The 13021-nt window shown below is 36.3% G+C and overlaps 1 long non-coding RNA gene across 2 annotated transcripts; it reads right to left on the bottom strand.

Annotated features, from left to right (window-relative positions):
* Window positions 1-2077: 2077 nt before the first annotated feature.
* Window positions 2078-8010, bottom strand: LOC125258228. 2 transcript variants are annotated; one of them, XR_007182554.1, is made up of 5 exons: window positions 7762-8010; window positions 7130-7188; window positions 6871-6993; window positions 2324-2398; window positions 2078-2240 (listed from the first exon to the last, which is right to left on the bottom strand). It is a non-coding gene; the product is annotated as an uncharacterized LOC125258228 (long non-coding RNA). The 2 variants fall into 2 exon arrangements; XR_007182553.1 differs by lacking the exons at window positions 2078-2240; window positions 2324-2398 and adding an exon at window positions 6652-6820 and having other exon boundaries at window positions 6908-6993.
* Window positions 8011-13021: the final 5011 nt, after the last annotated feature.

The following is a 13021-nucleotide window of genomic DNA, read 5'->3' as shown; positions in this document are numbered from 1 at the left end:
AAATTCTGTTTAAAATTGTTCCGAACCTGTATGAATTTCTGCTGAACACAAAGGATATTTTGAAGAAAGTTTGTAACCAAGCAGATCTGGGGCACCATTGACTTCCGTAGGAAAAAAATAATACTATGGTAGTCAATGGTGCCCCAGAGCTCTTATTAACATTCTTCAAAATATCTTTCTTTCAGCAGAATAAAGAAATTCATACAGGTTTGGAACAACTCGAGGTCGAGTAAATGATGACAGAATTTTAATTTTTGGGTTAACTGTCCCTTTTTAACCCTCATGTAGGGTGACCACCCGTCCCGCTTTGCGTTGTACCGCGCAGCATTTTGACTCCTTGTCCCGCACGTCGCATATTGAGAAAATGTCCCGCATTTTCATCAGTTTGTTGGTTTTTAATTATAATATTTAGAAAACGCGTGCTTGCGTTATTTTGACTTTTTAGCATTAAACTTATTATTTTTGCTGCGTAGTTTTTCACCTACCAGCGCTTCGACAGAAGTAACATCCCAACAGCCGTTTTTTAAATCCAATCCAATGGTTGAAAAGAAAGGAGTAAACATGGTCACATGTGACGCTGTCAATCCAAATGTAGAGCGGAGTTGGACTTGGTCAAAACTGTTTCAAAAATAGGGTGACCAGACCGGTTTTTGATGTTCTGTCACCTGAAATGTCCCCGTTTTACAGCTCGTTCAAACCCAGCTAACACAGTTACGTTGTGACGACGTAACTGGACCGGACCATATTCGTTGTAGCGACGTACCAAATAACGTTCTAGGGACGTAACTTTGTGATTCCCATATTCGTCGTGGCGACGTTATAGTGGTATGTCTCTGTAACGTGAGGAGTACGTCTCAACGACCAAACTGGCACGTTGTAAAAACGTAACTGGATCGGCTCATATTAGTCGCAGCGACGTTCCAAATAACGTTCTAGGGACGTAACTTTGTGATTCCCATATTCGTCGTGGCGACGTTATGGCGGTACGTCGCTGGAACGTGACAGTAACGTCTTAACGACCAAACTGGCACGTTGTGAAAACGTAACCGGATCGGCTCATATTAGTTGCAACGACGTCCCGAATAACGTTCCAGCGACGTAACTTTGTGATTCCCATATTCGTTGTGGCGACGTTTTAGTGGTACGTTGCTGGAACGTGACAGGTACGTCCTAAAGACCAAAATACCACCTCGACCTTTACTCCGGGTAATGGAAATGTGCACCGTCCATAACCTTGAAATCAATGCAGAACTGATAAACACTTCATTCTCTGCTATAAAACCTTATAATAAATTCTAATTGTTATAGGGAATTGTATTGCTTTGGTTAATACATTTGCAGATCAAAATATGTAGTGGAAACCAATAGAAACCCTCATTAAATTCTGACAGAAAATGGCTAGAAACAAACTGCATCCATGAAGTCATCAGCATTGTTACTTTGTACAATTACTAAGCCAATACATTTGAATATTACCATGTAACCATGTTTTAACCATGTAAAGTGTTAACACATGAATTCATAAATTGAACACATTCATAGATCAAACAATACAATCAATAAATAAATGTAACCAGTGATTAATATGTTTTATTCTTTTAATTGACAAAGTGTTTTATCATTAGATGGGTATAGTTAAATAATGATTTTATCAATTATATTTATAGATACTCTTATGATTACTACTATCCATAATTTGGCACAAAAATGACAAAGATATGAAAAAGATTCAGCAGATATTTTATTACTTTATTTGCAAAAAATATATATTAAACCATTTCCTAAGTGTCCTGTATGAGGCAGCTGCTACAAATATACTGAGGTAATGTGCTTTAATACTGCTTTACTGCCAGACAATATCACAATTACCAAAGATATACAGTCCTTGAGCTTCTCAAAAGCTAAAAAAAAATCCAGAAGATGACATTCATAAAGAGTAAAAGATATGTACAAAGAACAATATAGAGATTTTTAGCATTTCTTCAAATAATAGTTTGGCCCACCCAAAAATACATGTACAGTTTTTGTTCAAGAAAATGAACATGCGGACTTTGAGGAAGAATTTGACATCTCTCATTACCGTGTCCTCAGCTGTGTATAACACTCTTGCCAACAGTGTTGTAGAGGTAGATGATGGAGAGCTGTGAGAGAAGAGGAAGAGGGTCTTTCTCAGGTTCTTCTGAGGCAAGGATAGGAGGATGGTCTCTATATATTCACTTTGGATTTTTGCAAACTGGAAGCTAAAAAAAAATATATTATAGTAGTTATTGTAGTCAGGTTTATTGTTTGTTAGAAAGGTATGAGGAAAGCATGTTTAACTTACATGTTCCTCCTCTTCTTCATCCTGAGTTGCACAGTCACCTCGGTCACCACTGCCATCATCATCCTCCTCTGGCAGCTGAAAGGTTGAATTAAATTGTTAGAAGTTGCATTTTTACTTTTAAAAGCAGTCTCTTCTACTTACCAAGGCAGCATTTGATGAAAAAATACAGTAAAATAATAATATTGTGAAGTAGTTTTACTTTAATATTCTAAAATAGTTTTACTATTAACTGTTTTCTATTTTAATCTATTTTTAAAAGTAAGTTATTCCTGTGATTAAAGTTGAATTTTCAGCATCATTACTCCAGTCTTCAGTGTCACATGATCCTTCAGAAATCATTCTAATATGATGATTTGATGCTCAAGAACACAAAAATATGAAGCAGCACATTTCAAAAGAAATGTCGAGCATCAATTCAGCATATTAGAATGATCAAAGATCAAGTGGCACTGAAGACTAGAAAAATTATGCCGAAAATTTTTCATCAAAGGAATAAATTAAATTTTGCTACATCTTCCAAATCTCAATATCTTTGATTGGCAGTGTACATTATTACATTTAGATAATAAACAGTGCACAAATTCTCAAAGAACTTACATTAACGATTACTTCAAGCTGGGGACACACTGAACTGAACGACTAGAAGAAACATTCTAAGACTGAAATCAACACACTTAAAAACTGTTTCCTTCGACTGAAGTGGATTTAAATACTTACAGATTATAAAAGACTGAATGCAACTGGCTCTGACTCAACGTGTTTGGGCAAGATCAGTTAATTAGTTTATTTATAATCGGCCTTACAGTCGTTAAGTGTGTCCCTGGCTTTAGTCGTTGTTGCAGCCTCCTCAAAAATACATCTTTCTGTACACGAAAGCAAGAAAAAAATATTTTAAGAAAAAATACAGTAAGGGCATATTTCATGTAGCCTAAATGAATTGCGATTATGAAGTTTTTTTTTAAATTTTTGATAGTATTTTGAAATCATTAAAATATGTATATATTGTGAGTTACAACATTATTTGTTTTTATCATGACATGAATTCATGTCGTTCCAAACCTGTTAAGACTTTCGTTCATCTTCAAAACACAAATAAAGATAATTTAATGAAATCTGAGAGCTTTCTGTCCCTCCACTGACAGTCTACACAACTGCCACTTTGATGTTTAAAACAAAAGTTCATACAGATCGTAAATCTAATCTAATGAATATTGAGAGGTTTAGTTCAAATTTTCTGAATAAACTCGATCACTTTATATAATGAACAAATTTAATACACTAGTGAATATACAAAAAGTACAGTTGAGCTTCCATTTATGTTCGCTAATTAATGTTTATATGTAAATAAAAGTCTAAACTCAAACTGTATATTGCATTAAGCGAACAAGTCTCTTTGAAGTTCATGTTCAAATTTGGACTAAACTGCTCCATTCATATGGATAACTTTTACAATCTCTTTATGAACTTTTTGAAGTATCAAAGTGTTAGTTGCATGGTCTGTAAATTGAGGGAGATAACTCTCAGATTTCATTAAAATATCTTCACTTATGTTTCGAAGATGAACAACACATTCTTGCATGTTCGGAATGACATAAGGGTGAGTCATTTTTTTTTTTTCATTTTTGTGTGAACTAACACTTTAGGCAGGCGTACACTTTGTAAGTTCGAAAACTCAGTAGTTTGTGAGCCCTTGCATACAAGTTAGTTAACCCGATAATCATGTCAAAGCAGTTGGTACATTGCACGACTGCACTACACAGCTTTTCTTTGTTTTAAAAACAGACTTAACATTTATCTATTATGGGTCCTAATTAGGAGACGATGAGCACATTAAGCTTTGTGCCATGCTGTTTATATTTATCAAGGAGTAAAAATGCCCCTTTCAACGCCCAAAACAAGAAGCTTGCGGATGAGATGATGAGAGGAAGGAGATTTTGGATTGTATTTGATAGTCAAATTGATTCGAACAGTTTTAATCGAACAGATTTTAAAAAAGCTTTAATCATGCCCTTTCAATCCGAATTAAATGTCAATTGGACCCGGCCAATTCATTTCAACTAATGTGGTTACATGTGACTTTTTATTCCATCTGTGCTACTAGTCTGATTAAAGTCTGATTATTAGAGCCCATGTAAACACAGCTAATGTTGCTGCTATAGCTTCAGATTTAAAAAAGTTATAGGGTTGCCAAGCAGCCTATGTGATGTGATTGTGTATCATTTGAGACTATACAATAGCTGCATTTACATGGACCCTAATAATTAATTTGTAATCGGTGAGGGTGAGTAAATGATGACAGAATTTTCATTTTTGGGTGAACTATCCCTTTAAGTCACATGCAACCATGTCATTCAGAATAAATTTGCCAAATCAGATTTTAAAATTTCATTCTGATTGTAAGGGGTGGTTTAAACCTTTTCTAATCTGTTCGATAGGACATGTAAACACTTGATCAGATTAAAAACTGAAATTTGAAAGTGTAAAGCATGTGTAACCATTGTTGTTGAATGAATGCAGTGTAATAAATGACGGTTGTCATAAAATTTCAAAATGCTTCTGTTTAGTTTTAAGCATTTTTACTGCTTGATAAATATAAACAGCATGGCACATAGCTTCATGTTCTCTGCGTCTCCTAATCAGGACCTGGAATGATAAATATAAAGTCTGCTTTTTGAAACAGAAAAGAAACAATGACAGGATGATGGTTAATATGCACCAACAGCGGGAAAGTCTGTAATTTTGGACAGACAGTGCATTTTAAAATATCAAATCCGATTTCTAAATAAATGTACACATCACCTATATTCAGATTCATCAATCACAATGATTTCTGAATTAAATAAAAAGTGTAAATGTATCAAATAGTAAAATTGCTGACCCCTCAAATTCAGAATTATTAACATCTCCTTGTCTCTGTGAGTAATTGAATTGTGAAATTCAACCCTGTGAATTACCTGTTTGTCCTCCTGAGCCTTTTAAAGGGTTAGTTCCCCAAAAATGAAAATTCTGTCATTTATTACTCACCCTCATGCCGTTTCAGACCCGTAAGACATTAATCTTCAAAACACAAATTAAGATATTTTAGTTGAAATCCGATGGCTCAGTGAGGCCTCCATAGGGAGCAATGGACACTTCTTCTCTCAAGATCCATAAAGGTACTAAAAATATATTTAAATCAGTTCATGTGAGTACAGTGGTTCAATATTAATATTATAAAGCGACAAGAATATTTTTGGAGCGCCAAAAAAACAAAACAAAATAACGACTTATTTAGTGATGGCCAATTTCAAAACACTGCTTCATGAAGCATCGGAGCACAAATGAATCAGTGTGTCGAATCATGATTCAGATCGCGTGTCAAACTGCCAACGGCTGAAATCACGTGACTTTGGCGCTCCGTACAGCAGATTCGACACACTGATTCATCTGTGCTCCGATGCTTCCTGAAGCATTGTTTTGAAATCGGCCATTGTCAAGTTATCTAGGGATTCTTCTCTGCCACAATGTTTACCCTAACTTGACAAAGGCTTCAACCAACTCTTGAGTGCGCATGGAATAACTCAAAACATCCTTTATCATCGAAGCAATTTATTTTCAGTAACAACTTGATCCTCATTTGCTTTTCTTCACAGGTTAATTCAGATGTTTAACTCAGATGCTTAGTCAGATGTTTAGCTTAATAACCAGTAGCGTCTCAAAGTTGATGAACACATTGTGGCTTTTCCCAACTGTCTTTGACCAAACTCAGCATGTGGTTTCTTCCAAACTCAGTGGCTATATCCATGCATGCTTTAACAACACTTATCCTTTGGTTTTATAACCAGTATTAGCACCAACTTGGGTAAAAGAAGCGCATTCACTGCCAGCAGAGATCCTCTGCACACTGATAATCAAACAGGCACACCTGGTTCTATGTGACATGTGGAGATCCAATGGCCAATCAGCTTCCTTGTTCCTTCCAGGTTGCACTACGTGTCCACAACCAATAGTATTCATTCATTTTGATCTCACATCAAACCTCATCTCATCCGATAGATTTCCAGTCTTTATTTAACAATAATGAATACAATTTTTTCCCTTAGAATTTCAAGTTTAACTTAACAGCCATCACTAAATAATTCGTTATTTAGTTTTTTTGGTGCTCCAAAAATATTCTTGTCACTTTATAATATTAATATTGAACCACTGTACTCACATGAACCGATTTAAATATGTTTTTAGTACATTAATGGATCTTGAGAGAGGAAATGTCCATTGCTCCCTATGGAGGCCTCACTGAGCCATCGGATTTCAACTAAAATATCTTAAATTGTGTTCTGAAGATTAACAAAGGTCTTACGGGTGTGGAACGACATGAGGGTAAGTAATAAATGACAGAATTTTCATTTTTGGGAGAACTAACCCTTTAACGAGAAGGCTGCTTTTATGGCTGGATGCTGATTGACACATCTTTTGACCATGTTCTCACATCCAGGACAACAAAATGATCAAGCAGACCTGAAACAAATTACCATGATTGAAATCACTTTAAATCCATTTAGTCTTACCTAAGTGATATTGGAAAAGTGAGGCATAGTTGTTCACCCAGTATACGCTGCTTCTCCTGGAACATGGTCTGCATGATGAATGATCTCTTGATCCTGGACCCGTGCAGTCCACCTGGAGATTATCTGAATGATATGTGGTTGTATATAAAGGGCAATTAATGACTGAACGTTACATACATACCGATAGCAGCACCATTAGTCCAGGACCTTATAAATATCTACTGGTACTGAACAAGTCAGAAACTAATTTAATACTCACCCCTGCTTATAATCATTGTTGTCTTGTTGTTGCTGCACAGGCTGTCTCTCCTCCAGCTGCTGAAAATAAAAAGTATGTTAGATTTCTTAGAATGAATAGACTCACACATAACGTTCACATTAAACCAGTAAGTGGCGACAAACGAGAATATTTTGTTATAAACAACTCTAAATCATTGATTTGGCTGCTTCACTGGCTGTCATTACAAAGAATTTAAGTAAACAAATCGTGAAGTAATTAACCGTGTATGATTTTATTGAATTTTCAATATGGTTCATATGAGCTTCAAGGAGGCCAGGCAGGGTCTAAAATTAAAAAACACTTTACTACAGTTGCCGTTTAACGAATATAAGTGATTATTTTGCCGTTTAGAGCATTAAACAGTGAACGTTACACTTAAAATAACTAAAATAAGAATATAAAACTGCGTCTCAGATAATTTTAACATTAACGCTAAGTTACCTCAGACCGCCTCACGGGGACAGCGCTCGTGCGCACATTAACCAAACGTAATTTATTTATGAAATACATTTAGAAAACCAAAAACACTGCACTAACATTACTCATCACAAGTGATATTTAGTGTCACATGGGCAAAAACGATGAATAAAAGCAGTACCTTAAGGGCTTACCTTTTACTCCGTGTCCGTCTGCTGGAAGTCGACCGTTACAGAACAAAATGATGCGCATGCGCAGTACTCAAGATTCTCCGAAAGTCCGTTAGACTTGCTCATTTAAAATTTCGAATTTGTCTCGCGCGTGCCCCATCCAATAAATCTCCTTCATTCACAAACACAACATATAATATATAAACATGTCCATAACTTTTGGCGCTCTAACGGTTAAACAGAACGGCATGCATCTTGCGGAAGAACATTGTAGCCGGAGCTACTTCTCTGTTTATGTCTATGACGAATCACGCAGGTATTTGTGCTACTCCGCAGCGGTTCCTACCAGACTGGTCTAAAATAGTCCGAATATAAACACTTATCTAGGTGTACCATAATGATTCAGGGTACAACAAAAACACGGTTTGGAAAATGTATTCATGTTGTACATTCCCATTGTATAATTTTTGTACATTTTGAACACAAAAAGTTACATATCTGGAAAGTTATCAGGAGACCAATGGACCACGTCGCTACAACGTTCTCCGTGGGATTAACCAGCGACGTCTTTTGAGGACGTGCCCGCGACGTTTCTGGAACGTTAGCCAAGATTCTAAAAAATGGAACATTACCACGACGTCCTCACAACGTTGTCATAAAGTAATGTCACGCTGACCAAATGACGACTAACTGACGACGTCGTCACAACGTACTGTGTTTGCTGGGAACCAACCCGCATGATTGCAAAAAGACCGACGAGCATACAGCAGCCTGCTGGAGAAATTGTGTAGTGATCATGTTCTCCAACAGAGGGGGCTGTGCAGCTACACTTGGTCGCGCGCGCGCCGCTACTTCCTGAGGAACGTAATCTGGAACAGAGCAAAACGCCATTATCGTCAAATATCATAATAAACATCGTTATCAGTTTCAAGGTTAGTAACATACTAACTATTCATACTGTTTGTATGTTTTATAACAAGGCCTCAACAGGGTGCGAGATTTGCACAATTTTAAACGTCCACATAAGTTCCGTCACAACGCAGCAATTTCCACACACACGTCTTAACTACGTGGTGAAGGTACACTCAGATATGAATAAATATAAAATAAAATAATACACGTACTTTGTGCTTAAAATGAGTCTAAAATGCAGAATAATAGTTAAAAATAGTTAAAACCGTTGTAATGACTGTATACAGCTAAAACAGCTTTTGAAAATTAAAATAAATTCAATAATGTTAAAAAATATGTTAAATGCTGTAAAATATTTATCTTCTTATATTTATGTTTTATTTTTGTAATGTAATGTGCTTTTGTAAAGTCACACTAATGTTATAACAGACATATTGTTTTGAACTGCTTTTACAGGTTACTATTAATCGTGTAAAAGTTTTTTTTTTTTTTTTGGTGAATTGTATTTAGACCAGAGCAAAAGTCCTAATAATAAAACTAAATCATAATTATTAATGTAATAGCCTATAAGGAACCCACAACAATTAAAAACAAAAACATTCAAAAATGTATTGTCCCTGTTTTTAAATAGATAATAACAACTTAGATTTTGGTGATATTTTGATCACTCGAATAGGAAATGTCCCCAGTTTCCATTTCAGAAATCTGGTCACCTAAAAATAGTTATCTGCATGATGCCTGCTGCCTTTAGGGTCAGTGATGTTTAATTTAAATTACATGTAAAATAAAGACATGTTTTGTTATAGTGTGATGTAATGGTGTTTTCTGGAAGGGACTAAAGAACAAAGTATTTTTATCAGCTGAAAGGAAGATTACAAATGTTGTTATTAAGTTAGATAGACATTATATAACAGCTTCAGGTTGTGTTTTAGTGTTGGTAATATGTCCCACATTGTCCCACACAAACTTACTAATCGTCCCACATTTGGTTTGTTTGTTGGTGGTCACCCTGGCCTACCCTCATGCACTGTTCGATTTCAGGTCACAGTCTGTATGGTCCAGGTCAAATTGACCCTATTTGGATTCAATACAATTCCCCAAAAATCACATGATTTAAAAAAAAAAAAAAAAAAAAAAAGCAAGCAATACTTTTCACACACTACATAGAATAAATATCTGAATTTATGATTTATAAAACAAAAAAATATATAAAACTATTATTTTTAAGACTGCCTCTCCCCCCACTCGTGGGACATTTACCATTATACATTTCTAACAATAATATCTTAGTCTGAACCTAAAGTAATCTTGACAAACCTAAAAAAAAAAAAATTACAGCAATACAAACATAACAATAGATTCTTCATTTGTGAAGCAGTGCCAAACTTGTGTCTGTGCTGTGAAGTATTCATTGTAACAATTTAAGTTGAAAAAGTCATTTTCAAGTCTATGCTCAAAAAGTGGGATAGACAGTTTTGTATTTTGGGTCTGTAGTTGCTTTTGAATGGCTTTCTGGGTGAAATTAAAATGTCACTAAATTTCAAGAAAAAATAAAAAAAACATAGGTTAACTGATATTTCCGAAAACTCAAAAATCAAAATGGGTCAAATTGACCCACAACAGTTATAAGGGTTAAAAAAGAAAATGATTCAAGATTTACTTGCAAACCTCAAGCGCAATCTTTCTTTTCATTTTGAAATTAAGAAAGAAGCATTGTATTGCTGCCACAGTTCAGTTCAGTATTGTGGAGAACCTGCGAGTCATCTTTCAGGAGTTCACCACTCATTATGCTGAGATTATAAGATTTCATCTTCAACAACAACATCAAATTGACACTGATGCTGATTTATCTGAACTACCTAATAAGCAAAATGTGTTTGATGAATGCCTTCAACAGATCAGTAGTGAATGGATGCCTGAGCACGATTGTGAAGATGAACTTGGATACATTGCACCTGTACAAATTCGCTGGATCAAACAGAACATGGTGCATATTTCCAGTACATAACTTTCAAGGCTCTGCTAAGAAAGGTTGCTCAGAATGAGGATGTGTGGGCAATGCTTAACCAAGAGAAAACACCCAAACATCAGGATGTTATGGAGGACTACACTGATGGAGACCAGTTCAAAAGTTGTGAGCTTTCTTCCTTTCCAAACATACGTCTACATTTCTACATCGATGAATTTGAGATTGATAACCCTGAAAATTTATCATATTCTGTAAATCAGTGTTTCCCAACCCTGTTCCTGGAGGCACACCAACACTGCACATTTTGCATGTCTCTCTAATCAAACACACCTGATTCAAGTTATCAGCTCATTAGTAGAGACTCCAAGACCTGAAATGGGTGTGTCAGACACAGGAGGCATGCAAAATGTGCAGTGTTGGTGTGCCTCAGCTGGTGTGTCAGGGCAACTTTGGACTCAGACGCTGCCGACGTGAGCCAACCCTGCACTCTGCTTTCGTCGGCACGGTGTGTTCCTTGTTTAAAGCTGATGGCAAATCTGCTATACTGAGTGTGCTGCCACATTATTGCGAAGAGTTCAAGGATCCTGTGCAGCCTGTCACTAATGTTCAATCCCTTCTCTGCCTACGCAACACCAGTCTTGACGAATGTGATTTCTCAATTGTGGAACAGCACTGCCAGGAAAAAACAAACAAACAAACAAAAGAGCTGTTTTAGAACAACAGGCTGAACAAATCGAAAAGACTACAGGCAAACACACCATAACTCTTTTTTTTGGTTTGCTGCTCGAGCAGGCAGAATCACTGCCTCTAATATGCATGCTGTTTATGCTACTGATGTCAAGTCCAGCTGTCAACAATCAAAAAATTTGCTATCTAAAAGACAGCAAATGTATCACAGCTAATCTTACTTGGGGTACAAAACATAAAGAGGATGCAAGGAAAGCCTACATTAAAAACAAAACAAAACAAGGGATAATACAATAACCATCACGTGTCAGCATGTGGGTTTTTCATAAACCTCACTTTCCCTGAAATTGGAGCATAACCAATTTCTTGGCTGCGTTGAGATCAAGTGCCCATCCAAGTTCAAAACCAACACCACCCAGGAGTCATGTTTGGCGAAAGACTTCTATGTCATACTGAGGTAACTGCACAACACTTCACCAAAAAATGTCTCCAAAACATCTGTGAACAGAACTTTGCCTCTAGGAAAAATCCAACAAAATAATGTGAGAAAACCAGTAACAGATTGTTGTATTATATCAAGAAAATGCAATTGCCATGCCTCTTTGTTTAGATTTTGGATGTCTGTTGCTACACATTTGGCCAATGTATTAAATATTAGGCACTGCTTACAATATTATTGTTAGTTATTTATATTTGTTTGTTTCTAAGAAATGTATTGTACTGTATGGCCAGATATGTAGAGTTATTGTTAGATGTGTGTGTGTGTGTGTGTGTGTGTGTGTGTGTGTGTGTGTGTGTGTGTGTGTGTGTGTGTGTGTGTGTGTCTGTCCATGAGAAGGAGGAGCAGAACTGGACTGCAGCACACAGAAGTGTGTGTGGTTCTATGTTTGTGTGGACACAGAGGACACTCAAGGACACAGAGAACTGTGGTTTCTACACTTAGAACCTTATAAGGACATCAGCCATCTTGGCTGAGTTTACTGGAGTTCAAGGATGCAAAAGCCAGACAGCCTGCACCTGCGAGGCCTTGAGAAGGATCTGGAAACTTTGGGAAACTTACAACGTACGTCAATCAAAAAGATAACCCAATAAACAACACGAGTATAAAAGACTGATGAGTTGATTGCCTCTTGGGATACTGATACCTCAGTACCCCGAAGCCTAGAAGCTCAGAGCTGAGGACAAGAAACCCCAAGCTGAAGATGGGAAGCCCAGAGCTGACAAAAACTTTGAATGATTACTGTATTTTATACTTTAATGAAGTTTTATTTGCCTTTACATTTTTGTTTATTATAAAAAGAAAAGTAACCAATTAAAAGAAATTTAATTGATTACAAAAGCTGCCTACCTTGGCTTGATTTGTAGTGTTTTAAGATTTTGAAAAAGAACGTACCACAGAGGAGTCTTCTGACCAAATTGTAAGTAATTTAAAATGCTTACAATGTAGGCCAGACTCGACTTACTTTACCTAACCTGAGAATAATAAATAATAAGGTTAAAAGGTGTTACGATCAAAATACACATCGCAAAACAAGATGTAAAAACCAGAATGCAAATGTAACGGAGATATTTTTCACTGAGGGACTTTTATTTTGATGGGTTGCTCTGTCTCCGGTACGTCCGCGGGAGATGCAAAGACGTCTGGGCAGATGGAAAGGGGAAAAAAGACCAGACACGCCATGTTCGCTGTGTGAGATGTCTATTTTTCCGCCTGGT

This window comes from Megalobrama amblycephala, linkage group LG22, assembly GCF_018812025.1.
Source record: "Megalobrama amblycephala isolate DHTTF-2021 linkage group LG22, ASM1881202v1, whole genome shotgun sequence".
NCBI classification, from domain to species: domain Eukaryota; kingdom Metazoa; phylum Chordata; class Actinopteri; order Cypriniformes; family Xenocyprididae; genus Megalobrama; species Megalobrama amblycephala.
This window is presented reverse-complemented; position numbering and strand designations above follow the sequence as displayed.